The sequence below is a fragment of the Grampus griseus genome, assembly GCF_964374135.1.
Source record: "Grampus griseus genome assembly, chromosome: 11".
Lineage (NCBI taxonomy): Eukaryota > Metazoa > Chordata > Mammalia > Artiodactyla > Delphinidae > Grampus > Grampus griseus.
This window is the reverse complement of record NC_139005.1, coordinates 100,185,825-100,212,326: the sequence shown is the minus strand read 5'-3', so window position 1 is coordinate 100,212,326 and position 26,502 is coordinate 100,185,825.

Below are 26,502 nucleotides of genomic sequence, written 5' to 3'. Positions count from 1 at the left end.
CATCCTCTAACTTCCCATCCTCCCCTCCACTGCAGTGCTTATCAAACTGGGTTGTAATTGCCCGTCTGCATGCCCCTCATGCATGGCACTGGGAGCTACCAAGACAGGGGCCCAGGCTTTCTCTGGCTCCCATGTAACAAGGGGGACAGAGTGCCCCAGGCCAGGCCCTAAAATGTAAACCCAAACAAGATCTTTACAGGAAAAAAAAAAAACCCTCTCCACTCGTGGTATTTTTCTAGTCCTCCCCCAATTCCTTTACAAACCTATTCTGTAACAGACCGACAGATGGAAAGGGCAGAGGCTCAGAATCATGACAGACAGAAGCAAACAGCCCTCCTCTGTGGGTCCCCTCCAACCTCTTCTTTTAAACTCTCATTCATTCAATCAATGGACAAATACCTCCTGAACACCTCCATGTCCCAGGCATGTTCTCGGCAACAAGAAATGACAGTGAGTAGGATGTCAGTGGTCCCTGCCCTCATGGGGTTCAAGCCTCCGTGAGTATACAGACAATGAAATAAGCGGAGAGAGCTGAGCCAGGCGGCTCCCCAACTCCTCCACCACAGACACAAAGAAAAGCTGGCTAAAGTATAATCTTTGAAAGTTACAAACACAATTCAGATTTAAAGGAAAGGAACCAGGTCCCTGAAATAGAGTGGGAACTCAAGGCCAGAGCATTGCTGAGGTATCTGACCTGGTATGAGGCCCAGCAGCTGGGTCTAGGGCTTTCATGTCCATACTGGGCAGAAGACATGGCCTTGTGTAAAGGCAGGACACCGAAACTGAGACCCCTGCATAAAGGCAGGACCCAAGATGGGTGATCCACCCAGAAAAGTGGACAGAAACTGCCCACCAAATAGGAAGCTGAAGGGGGAGGTCACATCTGTCCCCAGATGTGGATGGAAACAAAGGATCTCATGAAAACTAAACACGGAAGCCTTAACCATATATAGGTAAGGGGTCTGAATTTAGAAGAGCAAAATGGAATAAAAGTCCTCGAGGGAACAAATGTCCTAAACAGAAAACCCAGGGTCCCTCGGCAGAAGGAAGGAAAGAAGGAAAATATATATCAGTAGAGACACACCCACCCCCCAGAGTCCATAAGACTCCCAAAATTAAAAACAAAAACTGACGATGAAGATAGATTCACAGTAACAAAATGACAAACCCCATGAGTAGTTAATCCACCGTGAACAAGTGATAGCACATACCAGAAAAGAAGAGTTAGTACCTGTTTCAGCCAGCTTAGACTAGGTTACGTTGTGTAACAAAAAAACCCTATATCCCAGTGGCTTAAAGAAACAAAACTGCTTGCCCCGCTCACACTGTGCAGCAACCCGCAGGGTGGCTTTGGCTCTGCTCCGTGTGTCTTCTTCATCCTGAAACCCAGTCTGAATGAACAGCCACTATTTGGGACATGTTCTCATATGCAGTGGTTCCTAAGCCTACTATTAACATGCAGCAATTTTGCTTACGTTCATTTAGCCAAAGTCATTCCCAGACTGATGTTAGCGGGTGGGAAAGTATCTCTTCTTGCAGAGAGGCATTGCACACCGCAAGGCTGCAGCAGGGATGTATGTACAACCCTCTAATAAAGGGCAGAGGGTAGCTGGGAGCAGCATACCAAGGAACTGAAATGCTAGAATTCTGTGAAACCATAAAATTATTATGTTTAAAATAATTGAAGAGATCAAATAAGGACTAGAAACCATATGGAAAGAACGGGATTCTAAAAAGAACATGCAGATTTGGAAAAGAGCCAAAGACAATCATTTAAATTAAAGAGTCAAACCATCATTTCAATGGTAGATTGAAGCAGCTGAGAAGAGAATTAGTGAACCGAAAGATAGAAATGAGGAAATGCAGCACATTCTCTTAGAATGCAGCGCAAAGAGGTAGAGGATTTGAAAGTATGACTGAGAGATGACAGGAAGCTGAGACCGAAGTAATATGACCCTGATATAGATCTCATTTGAATTCCAGATGGAAAGCATAAAGAGAATGAGACAGACAAGAATGGCCACGTGATTTCCAGAATTGAAGAAAGGCCTGAATGCTCGAGCTGAGATGCTCACTGGGTCATCAGAAGGATAATTAAAAATAAGTGCTTGCCCGGACCCAGCATCAGGCAACGTGAACAAAAAAAAGGCAAAGTATTGTGAAAGCAACCAAAGAGAAAATACAGATTGCCTACAAAAAGAGGGAAAAAAGGAGAGAAGGAAGACGAGGAGGAGAGGAATAAGACTGGCAATTTTCTCATTGACAATAACATTGGCTGGAAGATAGCACGGAAGATCTTCAAAAGTCCTTGAGGGGCTTCCGTGGTGGCGCAGTGGTTGAGAGTCCGCCTGCCGATGCGGGGGATGCGGGTTCGTGCCCCGGTCCGGGAAGATCCCACATGCCATGAAGTGGCTGGGCCCGTGAGCCATGGCCGCTGAGCCTGCGCGTCCGGAGCCTGTGCTCCGCAATGGGAGAGGCCACAACAGTGAGAGGCCCGCGTACCGCAAAAAAAAAAAAAAAAAGTCCTTGAGAAGAATGACTTTAAGCCTAGAATTCTCTACCAAACTAAACCAATGAAGCCTCTTTAAGTCTGGTGTATGATATTCAAGACACAAGGGAGTACAAGTTGTCCCCAGATGGCTCTACTGAATAAATAAAAAAGAGGCTGCCTGAAACATCGCTGAATCCTGGGACAGCTTTTATTCTAGAGCTAACTGAGAACACACTAACTCATTCCATTTTAACCGCTGCCCTTGTCAAAGACAAGCTTAATAAAAGTCTGAGATAGAAATTGCATCACGGCCCGAAGACTAGTTTTATCATTGGGGTAGAGTAAATAATGTGAGGGAGGTGACGGACCCCGATGGAGCAGATGTTTCCATCAACTGTATCTTCAAATTAGAAGAGACATCTCCACATCAGTCGGAAATCAACCTTCAAGCCGAGCACAGACGGAGCTTCTTAGTGTCTATTTACAGCAGTCCTTCTCTTCCATCTTAACATGTCTAATGAAAATCTCCAGACCATTGTCTCCTGGTTCACAGATTTGAAGACAGGAGACTACCTCCTGCTTTGTGGAAACAGGGTGCTGGACAGAGCTACTGGAAAGAATTTCTCAGTCCATGGTTTTTGGAGTAAACACTCCAGTTACTGATGATGTGGCAATACCTCCTCCCTCCTTTTTGTCCCTGGGTTCAGGGTCATTTTCTAAAAACCTCGAGGAACTGGACTTGAAAAGGCACAGAAAGCATTTGCAGCACTTGTTAAGAAGCATATACTAACTTATAAGGAAATTAAGGGAGATTATTAGTGAAGTATATTGTTTAGTCTGTGAGCGTTGCACAGACTCCTAAAGGCTACGCTTTGGAGTAATAAAGAAAGAGCAGTATAACACAGCTGCACAGGAAGAGTGGGCAGAAAGGGAGAGGAATGCTGCCTGGTTCTGGGCCACCATCACTCAAGGTCTGCGGCAGCTCTGTGGACCAGGGACGTGGCTCTGTCCCAGGTGTATTCATTCATAAATGACAAGAGTCCCTCCTTCATGCAGGCATCTGGGAGAAGATGAGCCTTGATCTAGACATTGTTTTCCCAATTGTTTGCTATCGATTCAGTGAAGATGAATAACATACAGTGTTACCGCGGGGAATTAACAATCTAGCATGAGACAAAGCGCATACCTGGGTTCACATCTGATGCTCTTTTAACTTCTGTGTATTGAAGTCTATTCCTTGGAGAGAGTCCGCCAGGGAGAGGGGACCCCACCCAGCACGGCTTTCAGTGTGTGTTCGCCCCAAACACAGCCAGACCCAGCCAGGTCAGCCAGCAAGCTACAGAGAATGTGGGATCTCGGCTTTTCCCTGACCATTGACAGAAGGAAAGCAAAGACCTCTGTTTAGCGGGCAGGCAAAGGTTTCTTTAACATCCATGAAGACACGGGAAGACTCCTCAAGGGTCTTAGCAAACCACCATGAACCAGGTCAGAGCAACGGGTGATGTCTATTGACACAAACACATGTGTACTGCTCCTTATGAGCAATTGAAGGAAATTTCAAGAATAATTTTGATTACAGGCAATTTTCACCTCCTGGGTGACTTTAGCACCAAACTCTATACAAGATACAACTCCACTGTCAACAAGTAATTACATCCAAAATGCCACATGTCATGACAACAGGATGTCAGAGGTACAGACAGAAATATAAAGAGGGGTGACTATCTCTGTTTGGGATTTTCAAGAGAGACTTCAGACAGAGGGTGAGGACTGAATAGGGTTTGGAAACTGAAAAGAAGCCTTTCAGGTACTGAGATCAGAGCATTTCAGGCAGAGGGCAGCCTTTGGATAGCACAGACCGGAAGCAGTATGGGGCGGTCGGGACTGCAGGCGGCTTGGTGTTTATGGAACACAAGTGCGGGGAGGGCAGACGTCCCCCCTTTTAAGGCGCCCCATGGAGCTCCGATGCCTCCCAAAGGCACACAGAGAAACAGAACAATTCTAACAGCGCAGGGATGTGAGCAGACTGGGCATCTTTCAAAGATCCCTTAGGACTGCCTGGTAAAGAAAATTACCGAAAGGGTAAAACTGGAAGCAGAGAAACACATTAGCGGCTTTGATGGCCTGGGGAGAAATAGGGAGAGATGCTGGAGTCCAAATATGGCCACGGCAGCAGGGATGGCTGGAGAAAGTACAGTATTAAGTGCGCTGTATGGGAGTGTGATGGAGACTAAAACAGGATGGGAGGAAGGACCCAGCGCCTGGCTCATAAGTCTCAGGGCATGGGGTCACTGATCAGCGGATACCCTAGCTTCCCTAGCTGTCACAGCCGCAGTCGATTAGACCACTGTACTTTATTATTATTTTTTTTAATCGCTGTCTCTTTCTCTGGCTCCTCCAGGGCTAGGACCACATCTGTGACATCCTTTCTCTATGACAGCAGTGAGGGGACAAGCTCAGGGTATGCAGTAGGCCCCCAATACACATCTGCTGAATGAACAAATGAGCATATGAATGAATGAGATACAGATTAGTCAAGAAGGGCACAGAGGGGTATTAGAGGTTTGTTGGGTTTGAAGTGTGTGGTCTCCTGGGGAGTTCACTGCAGCCAACTCAGGGAAAATGCAATCTTGCCCACCAGTCACCCTGCTCCAAATGCCAATGAGCAGAGAAGAGTTTGGGGCATCCCCAGCCTGCTCAGGGGAGCAGAGGATGGAAACCCCCAGTAGGTAGAGCTCCAAGCAGCAGAGCTCACGGTCTGCCAGGAAAGGGGGATGGCCAGCGGGGCAGGTCCACAGCTATTCATGATCACTAGTGCTTTGACTGGTTGTCCAGGGACGCTAAGGAACAGGAGTGGGAGCTGGGAACAGAATGTTTGGGGGAAGCTTGTTGCTGGAACTTTCAGAGAGTGAAAGTACTTGGATCTCTCTGAATGGTCCCAAAGGGCATCCATGGTCGGCAGGTATGGTCAGCCAGCCTCATTCCCACCCTTGTGCATCCTCAATGGGCATGTGGACAAAGTGGACTTGGAGGCAGAGGTGGACAGCTCAGGGGCTGGCAGGCCACCTCTACTGAGAGCCTGAGATGCCATCAGCAGTGGCCAATGCTGAACCTTGGTCTGGCAGCAGGTACCTGGGGTACCAGCCACCTGGTGGCAGGTGGATTGTATCACACCCCTTTAACACAAAGGGGGCAGAAATTGGCCCTCAGAGAAATAGACACATTCCAAATAAGTGTTTGCCTTTCCTGCCTAGCTCACTTCTCCAAAACACCATCTGTGGGTTTTCTAAACGCTTCGTCCATTGTTACAGTATCACAGTATCCTGTCCATGGAACATTCTGGGCGGGTGGGGAAGACGAACGAGACAAAACTGTGAGCTGACTCATGGTACTCACTGTCGTACAATGTTCACCTTCAACCAAGAGCACATGAGGTCCCAGAACCGCGGAGCACCCTGTCGCAGACTCACAAATGGCTCCTCGTGGAGGTAACACCTTAGGAAACTGGCGTGCTCCTCTCTGCGAGATGCCTGCCCTGAACAGAAGCCGACATAGGGCACCGTGGGGGGCAGAATGGCCCCAAGGTTTCCATTCCCTGGCGTAGGCAGCCTTCAAAACCCCTCCCTCTGTCCGTGGGCAGAACTTGTCAAAACGATGATGTGTCAGCCCTGTGACTACATTACATTACACTGCAGAAAGGATTTTCATGTGTAATTAAGTTTCCTAATCAGCCGACTTTGAGTTAAACAAACAAAGATTATCCTGGGTGGGCCTGACCCTTAGAGAGACGGGGCATTCCGTGAAGAGGAGATTCGAGGCCTGGGAGGGCCTCTGGGGAGTCACAGAGCAAGGAGCTGACTTGGCACGGAGTTGAAGGCAGTCTCTGGGAGTTGAGCTCAGCCTGTGCCCGCAGCCAGCAAGCCAAGGTCCTGCAGCTGCAAAGCAGTAAATTCTGCCAGCACAGCACCACACGAGCTTCAAGGAGACCCGAAGCTCCAGAAGGGATGCAGGCTGGCCAACACCTTGGTTCCAGCCTCACGAGACTCTGAACTCAACTCAACTGCGCCCAGAATTCTGACCTGCAGAAACCGTGAGATAATAGACGGGCGTCACTTCCAGCCTCTGGGCTTGTGGTCATTTGTTACACAGCGTAGGAAACTAGTACAGGGGCAGCTGCTCTCACAGAACACGCTTGTCCAGGGACCAAGGGTGGAGGTGACAGTGACACCTCCCGCGAGCAAAAATTGTGTATCCAGTTCATGCAGCTCAGGGCTCTTCTGGTGTAGACATTTTGGTCCCTGGAAGAGGAATTCTCCAATGGGGAACCCTGACAACAGTCCCACTGACTTAAAGGTTAAGGCCTCAGGCTCCTCACATCCCTGGGCAGGTGAGGTGGGGAGGTTATTGTGTTGTCCGGGAAAGTTTGTCCTGACCACCAAGGGAAAACTAGAAGTCCCTAAGCAGTGGTGACAGAAAACAAGTATGTCTGGAGCCCAGACATTCTCTGGGGTCCTCCCTGCTACCTCCAGGTACAGTGACAGGAGTTGCGGGAAGATTACAGCAACCCCCCAACACACAGGACCACCAAGGGCTCAGACCCCTCAGGAGTAAAGGTTGGAGCCACCCTACAAGATAACAAGCCTGACCAACTGGGTGCTAGCTAAGGGCTGATGAATATAGCATGAGTGACGGGTAACGGAGGCTTTACATGCCTGGCCTTGTGCCCTGTTACAGATACAGACGTCGCAGCAGCGCGCCACAGCTCTCCTTGCTCTATCGAGCACGTATGTACGGATAGATGGCTTCTCCCACTTTTTCCATCTCTTTATACCTCCTGTGTCATAGAGGGTGTGTCATGGAGGTTCTATTATCTGGTCCATGGATTACAGGTATCAAGATGGAATTGTGATTGGATAATCATCTCCCAGAAGCGGACACAGACGACAGTGAGGGCCCTCCCTTCTGGGGGGAGGGAGGATGCATTATCTGTGCACAGGAGCTTCAGGGAGGCACAGAGCTGCAGCTACTCTTACAGTTGGAAATTTAGAGATGGAAGAAGGATGCGTACAGATGCGGAAGAGCTGAAAGGGAGGATGGGGCAGACTGCAGACCCTGAGACACTGCACCGACCCTGTCGGCAGGCAGAGGTCAGAGTCCCAAAGATGACCTACCTTCATCCCCCACAGGGCTAGGCTTCTCCTGCGGCACCACCTCTACCAAGCAGCTGCACTCGCCTGGGATTTGGAAATCGAAATAAAGTGTGGGGGGCAGGGACAAGCAGCAAAGGCCCCGCCTCTGTTGTGGCAGCTGGCCCAGGTTCCAGGGGCCAGTCCCTCACCTGGTGTTTGCTGCATGGTGGGTCGTATCAACAGCGGAAATTCCCCTGAAATGGTCTTATGGTTTGATTGGAGTGTTCTTCTCCTGCTTGGTCCCTGAAAGAGTTAGCACCCAAACTGGATTCCTTGTCCATCCAAGAAATCCTACACAGCATAACACAAATACCCTCCTGTGGAAGACGGCCTGTGCCATGTCCTTCACTGTCCGCAGCTAGGATCCCCAGGTACCATAGGGGCTTGTGGGACATTCACTAGGTGCTGCCATTACCAGATTAAGCAAAAGTTACAGGAGAGATTAAAGGGTCAGTTCTAGAAGTCATCTGCAGGACAGCTGAGGCTGTGCGACCAGCTAGGATCTTTCAGGTTAAGGGACTGATGCACCAGCCAGGGGGAGAAAGCCAAGAACAGACTGTGTCCACTGGGCTACCCTAAGGATCCCACAAAGCGGTGCTAGCGGGAGGGTGTGGCAGAAAGTCAGGAACGAAGCCCGCAGGAGAGAATGTTTGTCTGCCCTTGGTACCCGAGCCTCCCAAGAGGGAGAAAAGATTTTTAGCACTTAAATGGAAAGAAGGGAAAGTTTTGGTTAAGTGTAGCACCATTTTTCACATGTTCAGTAACTCAGTCCAATGCATTAGCCAGCACGTAGTTACTGAGCCTCTCTGGGAAGCCTTGTGTTCTCCAAAGACATAAAATGCACAGCCGTGCTTCCTTGTCCTTGAAGAGTTCGCTCTGTTGGAGAAGACGCACCAGCTACCCCATTGCCTGGGCGGAAAGCTCAGTCATCTTCAGACCGTCCTCCATGGTCTCATACTCGCTACAAAGACGAAGGCAACGTGGCCCCTGTCCTGGAGGATTTAGAAGCATGCGCTAATCTTATGCTACCCTAAGGAGCCCACAAAGCAGGATCCTTGTGCCTTTTCTTGGCACAAAAGAAAAGGGAAAGAAAATAACTTAGTGTGGTTTATTCTCGTGCCTTTCCATTCAATAAGGGTTCGAGACACGGGAGACAAAAATCACCTTTCTTCCCATTCACGTACATCACTCACAACTGAGTAGTTCGTCCGCTATGTGTGAGTCTAGCATTTTAAGACGGTGTTTTAATACAAATAGCCCCTAAATGCAAGGCAATGACTTTATCCACTTCCCAGCCAAAGAGACACCCACCAGTCAGAGTGCTGTAACCCTCTGAGAGATCACAATGCAAAGAAGTTTATAGATGCTTTGAGGAATTATCGAAAGAAAACTGGCTTATTCAGGACTTCTGTCGTCGCAAAGAATTTAAATCCCGCATAAGGAACTCCTCGACGGCAGCACATGAGTCATGTTCTTTCCACTGGTGTTTGTTGATCACGCGCGGCGGATAGGTCATGGGCCAACAAAATACGCCCAGCCCGATCCTGCTCTCAGAGATCTTACTGGTTTTCCCAGAGAAATACATCCTCAAACTGGACAAGTGAGCGATCCAGAGATGACCCCCTCCCCTCGTTCATCCCTCCAGTAAACACTTTCTGAACGTGATGTACCATGATCTGTTCTAAGCCCTGAAGGCAGAGAGATAACAGATCACGTGCCCACGGCGGTGGAGACCGGCAGATTCCAGATGGCTGCAAGCCCTGGGCTGGTTCCACGATGAAATCAGCTTCTGGGCTCAGCTCTGTGACATTCACTTAAATGGCTCAGGTCTGCTGTGTTTGACAAACATCACCCCCATGTCCTGGAAGCCACTCGTGGCATTTCGAGGAGAAGCAATCTGGCTCTGAAGGGACGTTTAAACAGAGTGGCAGAGGGCGGCTGACACCATGACGTGTCCTTCACAGCACGGGCCAGCGAGGCCTCTGCCAGAGCTGGTCCCGGGGCTGCCAACCCCTCGCGCGTGGGTGTGGAGGAGAAGCTCCCCCCATGTTGATTCATGCTCTCTACTCACTTGGCTCAGAAGCAGGTAGAGGCCCGAGTTCAGAAGTAAAACTCAACCCAGGAGTCTTTTAAAAAAATCCCTCTCCCAGCGGGAGACTTTCTGGAAACAGAAGCAAACGCATTTAACTTATTACTGAAATTGATTATCCATTCCACAAGACTCTTGGTTGCCATTTGCCTGGAAAGAAGGCATGTGACTGATTATGCCAAAGGGAGAATGGGCCGGAACCAGGCAGGACTTTGCCAGTGGGAGACGTCTCCTGGTGACTCACAGCCACCCTTCCAAGTCGTGCCCAGGGCTGCGGGTGACCAGAACAAAGGCACGGGGTGCAGGACTCAAAATAGCCCTCCCTGTGGGCACTGCCACCCTCCCTGGCACCAGAGCTCCCAGACCAAGCTTGAAATAATGACCTTGAGCTGGCAGAAGAGGCTGGTGGAGCTCATGCCCATCACTCGTGGGATTGACTGTGCGGCCGGGGCATCTCCATCAACCCAGAGATGACGGCACGTCGGGCAAGCGTGCTTGATCAAGTGAATAAGCTGCTGGGGACTCACGGGAAAGGGGAGCGGGGGCTGAAGGAGACCCTTGAGGAGTCACACACCTCAGGGGCTCCAGATAGGAGGGGCCACTCCCACCAGCTCCCACAGGGACCCCGGTGAGCACTCAGTGCTTCTGCTCAGAGGGGTTGAACGGGGGACATGAGCTATGTCCCCATATGTCATTAGCATCTCACAAAATTACCTTCATTGTATCATATTGAAGCAAAAAGACGGCTCTTGCCCCATCTCTGGGCCAACAGAACACTGAACAGAGGTCTGCTCGGTAAATCCAACTCAGCCCAGAGACAGAGCCGCTGACATTTGGCCTGGTGACTGGAAGGCGGGGAGGGGCACTTAGCCACCCCCTCCCCAACCGGGGCTGGCAATCCGTGAAGGATAAACTGACGGGACCAGAATCCACATCCTGGGGGGAGATGCTTTCCAACTTGGAAGCGTGCTTTCATCCCTCCATCTGTGCCTCACCCCGTGGAGTGAGGCACAGCCTCGCACACACACATTTGCACCCAGGTCACACAGTGGAGATGGGAGGTGTTGGTCCCTCTGTGTCCTGCTGCGGAGGGCAGGAGAGGGGTCCCGGGGTCCTGGGGTTTTCAGACAAACGTCTCCAATCCCATCAGAGCCAGCGAGCCCTGGGGCAAGTTGACCCTGGAGAACCGGACAGCCAAAGGGGGGGCATGTGTCCTTGGCCAAAGGCAGTGCAGTAAAGACGCTGGCGGACCATGAGTGACAAGCAGCGGGGAGCTTGGTGACCAGGGACCTCTGCACATGCCCCACACCTGAGCACCTCTCCATAAGCGGCACAGGGGTCCCGGGAGGGGGCCGACCAAGTGTGGACTGGCGTGGGCAGGAAAGGCTTTCTGAAGCCAGAAGAGCCAAAGCCAGCCTGGAAGGAGGGGTCGGTGGGCCAAGTGGAGGAGAGATGATGGCCTTTTAGTCATTAAATACATCAATTAATCATGTTGCCACTTTGGAAAAGTCAGGTTCCCAGCAGGAACCAGAATTCCACTCAGAGGTTGAACTGGGGAAATTAATGAGACTATTTACAGAAAGAAGAGCAGGACTGGGAGCTGCTGGCAGCAGCAGGAAGGCACGGCCACCCCTAGGTGGGAATGCAATGGGAGGGGTGGGTGCTGGAGCCGCGGTCGGGGAGGGGTTTCAGCCAGAGCTGGGCAGAGGAGGCGGGGAACACACCTAGCTCTGCTCCTGCCCCCATCTCCTGCCAGCACTCCCCGTGGCTGCACCCACTGGGGCACCGGGCACGGCCAGGCATGGATCTGGGGGGCAGGTGGAGAGTAACCAGGTCCCTTCTCACCTGGAGAAACCTCGGAAGTGCCAGGGCAGCCACAGAGGGACACTGGCTCCCCGAACGGATGCCAGCAAGACCTCCAGGCCCCTCAGGTCTCCTGTGTGTCTCCTTCTTGACCCCTTCCCAAGAGCTGGGGCTGGGACTGTGGTGGGATTCCCCGCGGCTGCCATCCAAGACAAGGAGCGGAACTCTGCCAGCCCACCCGGGGTGACAGGTGGGGACAGGGCAGGGAGGGGCCCGACTTGATGAGGGTGGCACCGAGGTGCTGGACCCCATCCCCACGGAGTCCTACCATGGCTTTGAGATGCAGGCCTTGCTTCCCCGGGTTTGCAAATGAGGCAAAGTGTTGTCTACGGCACACCCAGTGCGTGACGGGACAGAGCCAGTGTCCTGGGGGCAGCACTTTGCCCGGCAGCTGGGGCTTCCATGATGTCCCTGGAGCCCCTCCTCTTCTCAGAACCAGGGACAGCAGAGGTTTCCCTAATGGGGGCACGTGAACCAAGCGGGCAGTTGTGGGCGGCGGGAGCCCTGGCGTCAGACATCCCCATCGCCCCCCTCGCTGGGCACCAGGGACAGACACACCCCTCAAGGTGACCACGGGAGTCCTCCAAGGCTGCCTGCAAATGCTGCTGTTGACTCCGTGAGGGATGGATGGGTGCTGGGCTGGGCCATGGGGCACCCCCTGCCTTGGGGCCCAGTGCCAGTTCTCCAGTGGGTCATCCACGAGGACACAGGGCGCCAACCACTCCCCACCTGGAGTAAGTTAGATGGTGGTGCCCAGAAAGATATGTCCTCATCCCAGTACCTGTGAGGGTGATCTTACCTGGAAAAAGGGTCATTGCAGACCGGACCAAGGTCAGGATCACACTGGGTTACCCACGTGAGCACCTATAATGTCTTATAATGATGCCTGTCCCTATAAGAGACTAAAGGACAGAAGAAGAGACACACGGGCAGGAAGGGGAGGCCACGTAACAACAGAGGCAGAGACTGGATGATGCGGCCACAGCCCAGGAGCACCTGGAGCCCCCAGAACCCCCAGAGCCTGGAGGGGACAAGGAGGAAGCCTGCCCTGGAGCCCCCGGAGGGAGTGCAGCACCCGATACCTTGACTGTGGACTCTGTTTCCACAAGTGTGGGAGAATCGTCTGTGGTTTTAAGCCCCCGTTTGTGGTCATTGGTTACGTCCAGCTCCAGGGCACTGAAATGACCCGGGAAGCTGTCCCCCCCGGAAACCAGCACAGACTGGGATGGACCTTCAGGGAAACCAGTGTGAGACCAGTGGTCCCTTCTGCAGCCCTGAATCCTCTGCGGGGTCTGGAGAAAGGCGGGCAGGCTGGCGTCTCTGAGCTGGAGGATGACGGAGCCTCAGGACATGAGATGAGGGTCACAAGTGCGAACACGGCGTCTGACAAGCCAGAGACGCTCGGTCCAGGGCAGCCGTTGTCAACAGAGGTTTAGAAACAAGACCAGAGAGTAGGGGCGCCGAGGCCGTGCGGAGGGCAACTGAGAACAGAGGGAACCGGCGGCAGCTCCGTCAGCTGGGACACACCTGCGACGCAAAGAAACCCAACGCCATCCGAGTGATGGAGGGAGCCAGCGGGCCGCTTCCTGTTGATAAATGGCTCATTAACACAAACTTTGCTCCATTTAGTATCTCTTATTGCCAATTAGCAGTCGTGTCCCCACCACACTTCAGACGACTGCAAATTAATGGTTTTCCATTTTCCTGGGACAAGCATGGCCAAGGGCTTCTGTGCAGCAGCTCTGAACTGACCACTGGAACTTTGCAGAATACTGCACCCGGAGTGGACAGACCTGGGACCTGGGACCTGCCAAAAGGGCTTGGAAGCACAGAAGCCCAGAAAAGTCCCCAGATCCCCAGATTCCCAGGCAGCCGTGGGAAATGGGGATGTTCCCGAGTTCCCGGCCCGCTTTTCCAGCCAGCCACCAACTCCATTTCTCTCCCCGGGTGATAAATGACAGCAAGTTTGTGTCACCAAGTAAACAATGGAATTGTGCTACCGAGAGTTATGGGAGAAATAAAGCCATCTCTCTCCTGGCCCCAACAGATAGCAGGAGTTATGGCAGGGCATTAAACATTCTTTGCGGGGCAGAAATACATCGATTTGTGTTTAATGCGTCAGGCTGTTAACGTGGCTGCCTATCAGAAAACATGACCCCAAAAGCGCGGCACACGCTTGTGCAGCTGGTCCACACTGGGGGACTCGATGCCTCCTGGTCCCGGGAAGCGTGTGAACGGGAGGTAAGAGCTGGTTCCAGAGAACCCAGAGAAGAAGGTCACATGACATAGAGACAGAGAGAAACACAAAGGTCCACGTGTGGGCTTTGAACGTGGAAGGAGGGACGCGTGGAGCGCAGCTGCAGAAGCTGGAAAAGCCAGGAAGCAGGTTCCCCCTAGAACCTCCTTAACTTCAGCCCCAGAAGCTGACTTGGGGCTTCCACCCTCCAGAACTGGAAGAGAATAAATGGGTGTCGTTAAAGCCATTAAATTCGTAACTGTTTGTCACAGCAGCCACAGGACTCCCACCCCAGTCCCCTCGCTCAGAGCAAGCGGGGTCGTCCGTGTTGATTGGGAATCAATCGTCGCGCTGGACTGTGTCCCACAGGAGGAGCGCCGGGGTCCTCTCATCCCTCCCTCCGCCTTCAGGGCCCACACGTGAAGCTTCGCGTTTCTCTCTGCCTCTGTGTCACGTGACCTTCTTATCTCCTGAAGTCTCCTCTGCGGGGACCCTCGTGATGACCTCAGACCCAGCCTGACAATCCAGGGTCATCTCCTGTCTCGGGATCCTTCACTTATTCTCGTTTTTGGAGCCCCTTCTTCCAGTAAGGTGACACGTACAGCTACTGGGGATTGTGGTATGAACATCTGGGGGTCATTATTCAGCGACTACAGGACCAGAGTGCTGCAAAAAGCTGGGAAGCCCCTCAGGCCTGGAGAGCCAGAGCCCTTCTCTGCCAGTGAGCTCGTGGAGGAGGGGGACGGGGCTTTAGGGTCACGCATCCCAAAACGTGAAGCCTGAGCACCGATGCACCTTTGAGCAGCTACATGTTCCATGGAGGATGCTTGAGACTGCCCCGCATCCCCCATCCTCCATTCACCCGGTCCTCAGCTTCTTGCTCTGGCCTCTGTACACTTTCCCAGCCCTGCCTCCTCCCTTCCCCTCCAGCTACGCCACCCCTGCTCACCCCACAAGCTCCCCTCGCCCTGCGCGAGCACGCCCTCGTTCCAGGGGCACATGCCCCGCCCACAGCACAGGTGAACTATTCCTCCTGCAAAACCCAGGCCGAGGGTTGCCCCGCCCACAGCCCGGGCTGATGAGTTCCTTCCCTGTCTGAGAGCCTTTAACTGTAGGGCCCGTGTACTCTAAGGAGGTTCTTTGTCTGCCTGTCTCCCACGTAGACTGTGAGCCTTGAGTGCAGACAGCAGGGGGACGTCTCCCTCCACGGTGCCCTCGTCACATGGCACAGGGCGTGGCCCGTTCAGGAACACAGGCATGGGGGTGAGGGGGTGTCAGCATACTACATGTGTGGAGAGCAGAATGCACCCTGAAGATGCTCCCCAAATCCCCAGAACCTGTGACTAGGATACATGTCTCCTGGGAATCTGTTATGCTGTAACCTAAGGGAGAGGGTGTGTCAGGTGGGCCTGCCCTGACCAGGTGAGAGCCCCCAAGAGCAGAGCGCTCTCCCTGGCTGAGGGCAGAGGGAAAGAGACATTCCAAGCAGGAAAAGGCTGCTTCTGGCTCGATGGTGGAGGGGCCGCATGGGAAGGGATGAGGGAGGCCTCGGCTTCTCCGAAACCCCATAGGTGGGGGGAGGAGCCACGCACAGTCTCGTTTTACAAATGAAGACACTGACGCCTGAAATGCTCTCGGTAACCCTCCCAGGTGGCACCAGGTGGCACTGATGAGGTGCGGACCCCAGGCTCCACGTGGGCTTTTATTTCTGAATCTCACGTCCTGTGCTGGTGCAGCTAGGTGGAAGGGGCCTGGGGCGTGGACATGGTGGCTTCGAATCCACATCCCACCTTCCCGCGTTCTCGTCCCTCCCACGCTAGGCTAAGTCCTCCTGACCAGCCCAGGGTCCCAGCTCGGCCACCCAGCCTCAGGGAGATGCTTCCCCTGGGCCCTGAGCTCTGATGCTCTTGCCTCACCACCCGGTGCAGAGCTGCTGGTCCCGTGCTGTCTCCACCCTCAGACTGTCTGCTGCCGGCAGCAAGACCTTCCTTTCCTGCCTCTCGTTCCCATCACCCGGATGGCGTCAGCAATGTTGGCCACGCTCCCAGGACCAATCTGACGTCCACTGAGCGTGGCCTCGACCACGCGTCTTCCAAGTGCCTTGGGGGCCCCACCTCCTGACGCTGGCGGGTGGTCTCAGAAAGCACCTCGTAGGAGATCTGGTGGATGGGACTCCCGTTATGCTCGGTGCTTCTGCTTCTGTCCCCGCAGCAGCGCTCTTGACGGGCAAGCACAGCCCTGCAGAACGGCTCCCCCAAGGCCTATCATGGCCCTGTGAGTAAGTCGGGGAGGGGAGGGGAGGGAGGGGTGGTAGGGGAGGGCCCACCCTGCCTGGGGAGCCTCTAACTGGCCTCAGCTGACACCCGGCCTCAGTGGCTTCATCCAAGGCCCTCCTGAGTGGCCTCTAGTCTGGTGATTGGGAGCAAGTGTTTGTGGTCAAACCCAGGCCATACCATGACCCCAAAGGGCCAGCCGACACACAGCAGGTGCCTGGACCCGGGCCCCAGGAGAGGCCAGAGCAATGAGAGGCCCCAGGCTGGGCTCACATTAAGACCTTAGCGCGTCTGCTGTCTCAAGGGGAGCGGCTGCCAGGTGAGCCTGCGTCCGTCACCGCCAAGCCCGGCAGGATATGGATTTTGTGTCAAAACCAGAAAAGGAAGCCTTTCTGGTATGGCTGGTCTCACCGGACGGCCTCAGCTCCCTGCCCGGAACCCTCCTCCATCTGAGAATGAAATCAGGACTCTGAGGGTCTCCACTCCTGCCCCTGCCCCTCCCACCCAGGCCCCTCATCCCAGCTAAACGGGGAGCCCGGGGCAGGGTTGGGGGATGGCCAGCCAGGATTAGCGGAAGCGGCTTCCACAGTAGGGTTAGACATCGCACCCACCGATTTTGTTGGCCAGCTCCGCTAAAAGCTGCCCCCAGACATTCTATCCAATTACTTAAATCCCAGCCTCTTTGCTCACTATGAAGATTGGACAGGATCGGACATTTATTAGCTAACTGAATGGCTGTAATAAGATAGCAAATCCAAAGGAGCAGAAAATTAAATGTTCTTGAGTTATCTTATTGAAATTTCCCTTCTACGGCTTTTATTGGAGGCGACAGCGCCAGAATTTCAAAGATGCGCTCTAAGAGACTGCTTTCCGGGGTTGCCCTGTGAAAGCTGAAGCCATCAGAATGAAAGCGGCCAGCGAGACACTGGCCTGGCCTCTACCCCTGGGCGAGGCGGGAACAGCAGCCCGGCAGTCCCACTGCCATTTGGGAGCTCATCCCACTCTCCTTACCAGTCCCTGAGGAATCCAGAACAAATACCGGTGTGCCCAGCGGATGGTTCTGCTGATGCAGACGTTGCATTTTATTAGGAGCGTTCAATATTTTATTCATTGAATTTTTATTACTTATTATCATACAGAGATACCTTGATTTCATAAGCAAGGCAGGAGGTTCAACCACAAGGAAACCACTGTGGGCTTGAGCGTGGGCTTCCGTCCACAAAACCAGGACCCCACCCAAGCGCAGGGTGGACACAGGGATGTCATTAGGAGGAGAGGCAGGCTGGGGAGGGGCCGAGGCGTGCCGTGTGGGGAACTCTTTGAAACCCCAGCCCCAGCAGTGCACCCCTCACGGCCAGAGACCCTTTGTGCGAGACACAGTGGGCCCTGTCATGCTTCCCCACCCCCACCCAGGTCAACCTTTCTAGAAAATGTCACCCTATCCTTCATGACAGCTTTATTTCCCCTGCAGACCATGTGGTGTTAAGAATGATGGTAACAACATGACCTCGGCCTGGTCTTAATTTGTAAAGGGGTCAGAGTGATGCTGTAGAGACATTGATGCCATCGAAAGAAAAGTGCAGTGTAACTTGTGGTTCCCCTGGAAACGAAAGGCGAGCCCTGCAGGGCCACAGGGCGAAGCACCAGCGTTGGACAGGAGGCAGAAAGGACGGAGGGGGCCTCAGCCCAGCCTGTATCAGGGTCCCTGAGGCATGGTAAGCAGGCTTGGAGTCAGCTAATTTGAACGATTTCGGCAGGCCTTGGGGAATAGGGTGGTCCTGGCCCTGGATGATTTAGGGCAGGGCGACACCAACCTGGTGTATGAGAGGCAGATGAGGAGGGGTTGGGGTGATGGACTCGGATTGGTTGGTTTGCATCTGAAGGACATGTTAGCAAGGCAGTTGCTTACGATCTCCAGGAATTAGCTTCCTGGGAGGGGCATCTCCCCCAGCCAGCAAGGTGTCAAACCATCACAAACTACAGAAGAGGAGAAACATGATTAATGAACAGCACAGCTCCCATGGGCAGAGGATCTATTCAATTTCAGAGAAACGATTTTGTAGCTGAGAACATGATACTGATTTAAGGATGGGACACAATGCATTTCCAGGGCAATGCCCAGGACCCTGGGCTGTTTTGCATGAGGAGGGGTCAGTGGAAGATGGTCCTGTGTTTCTGGGCCTGAAGTGTCCCTTGACAGGCGGGGAGGTGGTGCTGGGTGTGGAGATTGAGGGCTGCACCTGGGGCAGATGAACAGGTGCCACTCATGCCAGTGTCCCTGGAGCACCCTCTGCTGAGCATCTGTGGGGCGTGGACTCAGGGTCAAGCCAATGCCATTAAGCCCTGCCTGGCGACTCAGCCATCCTCAGGGAGAGGCAGACACACACACAGCATCACACGTGCTTACAAACAGCGGCAACAAAGGCCCTGCCCACGTTGGGTCCTCAGCTCTGGGCAACTTCCCTTCTCCCCCTACAGACAAGGAGCTTACCCGAGGGGAAGACATTCAGCCTGAAACTGGAGAGGAAGGGGCCATCCTGCCGTGGACTGAGGGTCACATGATCCAGGCAGGGAGGGAAGGGGTCTGGTGACTATCAACTCACTGGGGCTGGCACATGTGCAGGAGGGAGAGGTGGCCCCAGGTGATGCTGGAGAAGCAGGCCATGATGGGGAGCTCAGACTTGACCCCCAGCCTTTGATGGGCTCTTGGCCCCTTCACCGTCCTTGAGGATTAGCCCAGCAGTGTGTGAAGAGCAGAGTGGAGCAGGTCGGGTGGGTGGGTGGAGAGAGTGCGCTGTCCAGGGGTGTGCAGTGGTGGGTTGGATTAAGAGGCGGGTCCATGACCTACTGGAGAGGTGTGATCACCAGGCCTAGTGGTCAGTTGAGCATGGTGAGTACAGTGGACCACCATCCTGGGTTTTCTCCTTGACACCTAGTGTAGGAGCCTGTATTAGTCTCCTCTTGCTGCTGTAACAAATTACCACAGGCTGAGTGTCTTCACACAGATGGTCAGCCTTACAACTGGGAAGTTCTATGTTCCTTCTGGAGCTTCTAGGAACGAGTCTGTTTCCTGACCTTTTCCAGAGTCTCAAGGCCACCCGAAGTCCTCAGCTTGTGGCCACTCCCTCCATCTTCAAAACCAACGATCACGCCATGTCTCCTCCCTGACACTGACCCTCCTGACTCCCTCTCGTGAGGACCCTGGTGATGACACTGGACCCACCCAATAACCCAGGACCATCCCCCTGGGTTATAATTAGTCAAGATCCTTGACTAATTATATCTCCAAAGGCCCTAGTTCCAAATAATGTCATATTCTGAGGTTTCTGGTGGACGTGCACTTTTGTATTACATGATTCGACCCCCTACACCAGGGAAACAAGGTGAGATGGGGAGACAGCAGACAGCACCAAGAGCTCGGTGTACCCAGGAAAGGACAGGCCACTGCCCCCATCCCTGGTTGTTCCAGAAATCCTCCTGCAGGGGAGGGAAGGGGCCAGGGTGGGGGTGCAATGTCCCGAAGTCTATGCAACAAAAGGTTAACTGCATGAGTTCACTGAGAATTTTTATGAAGTTGCATCCAGGACACATTCCAGCATTCTGTTGACGCCTGAGAAATCTGTCCACACTTGGGGCAGGGAAGAGTCATTCTTGCTTCGTGCATCACACAGGACATCTGTAAATTGGATACTCTTTTCCTCCCTTTAAAAAATAATTTCCCTCAACCGTGATACGCAGACAATTTTACATCGAGGAGTCCCGGCTGCGAGGCTGGAAATGCTGAGTGTCAGTGGAAAAGGCAGATGTGAAATGATCCCCCAGCCGCTGCGGTGCTTTCTGCAAAATGCAATCAAATACTTGATAACTTGCTAATAGTATATGGTTATTAAACAGGCCGCCTTCATCTTTCCCAGAGAGCAAGAGAATGTACAAGAATTTGCAACACAATGGAAAATGGGAGATGAGGAGAACAGACTTCTTGTTAATATTTATAGTGCTTTACATTTCTAAAGGGTTCAGGATCCCCTTTGAGCTTCTGCCCACCCCCCACCAGGTCCCATGGAGCTTCCTTCCAAAGGCTGGGACGTTGACAACACCCCCATTCACTCCTGCTGAGCCCTCTGCAGGTCGGGTGGTCCTGGGAGTCCCAGGAACCAGGGACACTTACAGACCTGCCCTCAAGCTGACTCTCGCCAGCTAGGTGGCCTCCTGACCCCGGCAAGTTAGTTAGACTCTGTGTGCCTCAGTTTCCCTGTCCTGAAAGTGGGAATGAAACTAGAAGCATCCCCAAAGCCTGTTAGGGTGAAGCAGTGAGATGGTAAAAATGGAACATGCTCAGAGGAAGTTCTGACATGGTGAGTCTAGATAAACAACAGCAGGGACCTTTGCAGTCAAAGACGGGAAAAGGGCAGCCCAGCGCCCTTGGACCAGAACACTCCAAGGGGTACGGAAAACCGCATTGCCCCTCTGAGGCGGAGGGAAGGCAGGAATGGCAGGAGTCACAGGCCAAGAATAGCCAGAGGGAGGGCCCAGGGCATCCATTACCAATCCGATGACTGGCTAGGAGATGTTAAAATTCACTCACTCGGGCTTCCCTGGTGGCGCAGCGGTTGAGAGTCCGCCTGCCGATGCAGGGGACGCGGGTTCGTGCCCCGGTCTGGGAAGATCCCACATGCCGCGGAGCGGCTGGGCCCGTGAGCCACGGCCGCTGAGCCTGCGCGTCCGGAGCCTGTGCCCCGCAACGGGAGAGGCCACAACAGTGGCCCGCGTACCGCAAAAAAAAAAAAAAATTCACTCACTTATTCTTTCATCAGAATATGCCAGGCGCTTTGCTAGACACAGGACATCAGTGTTCCAAGGGCTCTCATGGATCATCTGGTCCAGCATCCCTCCTCCAAGCGGGGTCTTCACCCTCCCCCACAGGCAACATTTTACAGATTAGTAAATTGAGGCTCGGAGAAATATCTGATTATCTGAGCAGGTACAAGAATCCTGCTCTCCGGAACCCGCTCCACCCACTGCCACCCCAAATGCGAGCCTCTGGTGACAGCACCCCACAGATGGGGGCTTTCTTTCAGAGTCTATATAAGCCAAGTTCCTTGGTACCTTCCCACCCATTAACCTACCTGCCACCACCCCTAGAAAGGAGCCCCGGGGTGTCCTCAGGACCAGCACAGTGCCTGGGGCCGAGCACACAGGCAGGGAATGCCTGCAGGACCAGTAAGTGAAGGATCAGAGCCTCTTTCCAGTATCTGCCTCTGTCCCGGGATTATTCTGTGTTTCATGGAGTCTCGGAGCCGCATCGTTCTCACCCCCAATTCTCACCTTGGCCCCGACGAGCTGGTGACTCTGTGGGCTACAGCCCTCCCTCAGGACAGGTCTCCTTGGCAGCAACATCAGCCCTTTTCATCTTCATAGGAACCTATCACCCTCGCAGAGGCTAGAAGTATTATCTTCTTGGTTCTACAGATGAGGAGACTTAGCCAAATCACCAGTTTTCCCGGGTTCACACAGCTGCAATCCCAACTCGTACCTGGGTCTGCTGCCTGGGTGCCTGGCTCCCTTCGCTGCTTAATACACACCAGCCCCCACCAAAGGATTCAAATACCACTGGGGGTAATTTGATGCCTTCCATTTTGTTTAAGAGGATGCTCTAAAACATAAGGGAGTACAAAGATGGAAAGGAGGGGCTCTGCAATGAGCCTGGTGGTGGAGAGGGATTTGAGGTACTGTCGTGAACTCCTGGTTTTCAATGTATAAAGACATGCAAATAAAAACAAATGTAAATGCATATATATATATATGCAAATTTTTTTCCACTGAGAGAATCTGACAGCAGTGACATTGTGCCCAAATCTTGTCTGAATACCATTCTCCACTAAAGGAACCAGGGCTCCTTGGAGAAATGGTTGATCCCAGGGCTGGGACATAGAAAGTACAAGTTGAGGCTGAAATATCTTGATGGGCCAGAACATAGGAAGGGCATAAAAGGGACGTGTCAAAAAGATACAGAAATGACTTTTGCTCCCAGGGACTGAATTTATGTTCCCCACCAAAAAAAAATTCCCCAAAATGGTCAACCTACATGAAACAACAGTTTGCAAGACATAGACATCAGGCAACAAAAGAGAGTGATCCTGAGAGATGGAAAACAAATGAGGAGACCTAGGATTTCCCCAGTTTCCAAATTTGAGAGTTTCCAGCTCGGGGGCACTCCGTAAGCAGAGGAGAGAGAGCCGAGAGTCTGGGGACCCAAAGCAGCGAGAGTTCATCTGACAGAGAGGGAATTCCGAGATCTGCAGAGGGTCCGCTCCGTCAGTGAGTTAAAAACCGATTAGCACATAAATATGAGGAAACCATCCAAGGCCAAATAAAGAGGCTTAAAGTTAGCCACGACCAATGCACACACACAAGTGGGAATAGTGCCTGCCCCACAAGCCAGACTGGAAAATCTTACTTTTCATTAGACATTGTGTTGATACTCAGAAGAGTCTTGCCCCAGTAGTAAAGAATAATCAGCTTTGAACACTATTCCAGTTCTCACCTAAGAAATCTTCAAAGCAGGACCTGAAAGGATCAAACTGTTTCAAAAACTTAACTGCATCCCGGGACAAAAGAAGCTCAGGAATGTTTTCTAGGAATACAAATTATCCAGCATCAAGCAAGGTAAAATTCACAATGTTTGGCATCCAACCAAAAATTACCAGGTGTGCAAAGAAGTAGAAAAATGACCCAGGATGAGGGAATAATCAATTGAAACCAAACCAAAACTGACACAGATATTAAAATTAGCAGAGAAGGACATTAAAATAGTTATTATGACGGCATTCCATATGTTCAAGAAGTCAATTCCATATGTTCATGAAAGATGGAAAACAAAATGTCCCAAATTGAACATCTAGAGAAACTGCAAGGCATAAGGTGAAAAATACACTGAATAAGATTAAAGGCAGAAAGAAAGATTAGTAAACTTGAAGATATAGCAGTAGAAACTATCCAAAATAAAGCATAGGGGGGAAAAAAGAATTTTTAGAAATTGAACAGAGCATCAGTGAGCTATGGGAGAGGCTCAATTAGCCCAAAACATGTGTAATTTGAGTCCCTGAAGAACAGAATGGTGGGGGAGGGAGAGAGGAAGAAATATTCCAAAATTTACAATTATAAACCCACAGATCCAAGAGGCTCAATGAATCCCAAGTGCAAGAAAGATGAAGAAAACAACACAAGACCACATCATAATCAATTTTCTCAAAGCCAATAATAAATAGAAAACCTACAAAGCAGCCAGAGATAAAGGAGATGTTACATACGCAGGAAAAAGATTGATATAACAAGAAACTTCTCTTCACAAAAGATGAAAGCAAGAAATTTCTCATCAAAAATAATGTAAGCAAGAAGACAGAGAAACAACATCTTTAAAGTACTAAAAGAAAAAACCACCAATCCAGAATTCTATACCCACCTAGTACACCATTAATTCAAGGACTTCTGCTCTCACACTTGTATCCTATACTTTACTGGAGATACTAGCTAGTGAAATAGAGCAAGTAAAAGAAACAAAATGAAGATGTAAAGTCAAAGTGTCTTTGTTCTCAGACAACATGATTGTCTCTGTAGAAAACTGGATGGAATCTACCTAAATAAATAAATAAAACAAACTACTAGAATTAATAAGGGAGTCTAACAAGATTACAGGACACAAGAACAACATACAAAAGTCAATTTTATATCTCTATATTAATAACAATCACATTTTAAAATTTAAAGAACAATAACAATAGCATAAAACTATGAAACACTTAGGTATAAATCTGACAAAAAATGTGAAATATCTATAAATTGAAAACTACAAAACATTGCCAAGAGGAATTAAAGAAGACAAATACATAGAGGAATACACCACGTTCATTCACTGAAAAACTCAATATTGTGAAGATATCACTCCTTCGAATTGATCTGAAGATTTAACACAATTCCAAGTTAAAAAAAAAAAAACCCCAGTAGGCATTTTTTGTAGAAGTTAACAGACTGATCTAAAATTTCTATAAAAAGTCAAAGGATGTTGAACAACTAAACAACTTTGCAGAACACGAACAAAGTAGGGCAACTAAAATTTCCTCATTTCAAGATTTATGACAGTAATCAAGACAACCTGGTATTGACAGCCAGTTAGAAAATATAGGTTAATGGGACAGAACAGAGAGTCCAGAAATAGACCCACACATATGTGCACCACCAATTCTTTTATAAAGCTGTAAAGGCAATTTAGTAAAGAAGGGATAAATGATGCTAGAACAAATGGATACGCAAATCCAAACAAACATGTACTTCAATCCATACCTCTCACCATATACAAAAAGTAAACCAATGTACAACTGAAAGCTATAAAATTTCTAGAAGGAAAAAAAAACCTTGTGACCTTAAATTAGGCTAGGTTTTCTTTGATATGACACCAAGAGTAAAATCTAAAAATGAAAATTACAATTTCTGCTTTTTGTAAAACATTCTTAAAAGAAAGAAAAGTCAAGCCACAGACTTGGAGAAAATGTTTGCAAATCATATATCAAACAAAAAACACGTATCCACACCATATAGAGAATTCTCAGAACTCAAGAAAATGAACAGCTTAATTTTTTAAAATGCTAAAATGTCAACAACAGACACTTCATGGAAGAAAATATACAGAGAGCAGCAAAGCACATGAAAAGATAGTCAGGGACTTCCCTGGTGGTGCAGTGGTTAAGAATCCACCTGCCAGTGCAGGGGACACTGGTTCGAGCTCTGGTCCATGAAGATCCCACATGCCGTGGAGCAACTAAGCCCATGAGCCACAACTACTGAGCCTGCGCTCTAGAGCCCATGGGCCACACCTACTGAGCCCGCGTGCCACAACTACTGAAGCCTGTGCACCTAAAGCCCGTGCTCCACGACAAGACAAGTCACCGCAATGAGAAGCCTGTGCACCGCAAGGAGGAGTAGCCCCCACTCACCGCAACTAGAGAAAGCCCACACGCAGCAACAAAGACCCAATGCAGCCAAAAAATTAATAAATGAATAAACAAATTTATTTTAAGAAAAAAAGAAAAGAAAAGATGCTCAGCGTCATTGTCATCAGGGAAATGCAAATTAAAAACCACAGAGAGATACCCCTACACATATGCTAGAATGGCTAAAAGTAAAAAGACTGACCTTCCCAGGAGCTGAGGATGCTGTGGAGGAACGGAAACTGGAAACCATGGAAAACTGGCAGTTTCTGAAAATGTTGAACCCACGTGGACTGTATGATCCTGTCACTCCACTCCTAGGTATTTGCCCAAGAGATAATGCAAGCCCGTGTGCATGCAAACACATGCACTATGCTATGGATGTTCATAGCACCTTTATTTTGTAATATTCAGTTATATTTCAACCACGGTGTTAAAAAAATACAAACCACAGAAGAGGCTCCCACAGACCAAACTTGGGAAAATATCAGCATCAAAGAAAATTTTGATGGTGACACATGTGAGTCCCTTGAATAGCATAGGAGCCTCTGAGCCCATACGATCAGTGTATACCAGGTATATGTCAGTATCTATTATACTCACACCAATTAATTAAGTATGGAGCAGAGAATTTTACTTCTTACAGATGAATGCTAAATAATAAATGTACAACAACACGGATATATTGTACAGCACAGGGAATACAGCCATTATTTTGCAATAATTTTAAATGGAGTATAATCTATATAAATATTGAATCACTATGTTGTACACCTGAAGCTAATATAATATTGTAAATCAACTATACTTGAAAGAAAGAAAGAAAGAAAGAAAGAAAGAAAGAAAGAAAGAAAGAAAGAAAGAAAGAAAAAGAAAGAAAGGAAGGGAAAGAAAGAGAGAAAGGAAGAAAAAGAAAAAGAAAGAAAAGAAAGAAAGAAAGAAAAAGAAAGAAAGAACGGAAGGGAAAGAAAGAAAGAGAGAGAGAATGAAAGAAAGAAAGAAAGAGAGAAAGAGAGAAAGAAAGAAATAAAAAGGAAGGAAGGGAGGAAGGAAAGAAGGGAGTAAAGAAGGAAGGGAGGGAGAAAGGAAGGAAAGAAAGGAAGTTCCAATCATGAGGAGATATCAGACAATCCCAGATTAATGGACATTCTACAAAATAACCGGCCTGTAATCTGAAAAAAATATCGAGGTCATAAAAGTCAAGACTGAGAAACTTGTTCCAGGAAGGTATTAAAGAGAGATGACAAGAGCCTGCCATGCATGGTCCTGGATTGGGTGCTTTTGCTGTTGAAGGGTATCATTGGGACTACTGGTCTTCCAGTGAAGGGTACTACTTTTGCAACTTTTTTCACAAGTTGGAGACTGTTTCAAAATAAA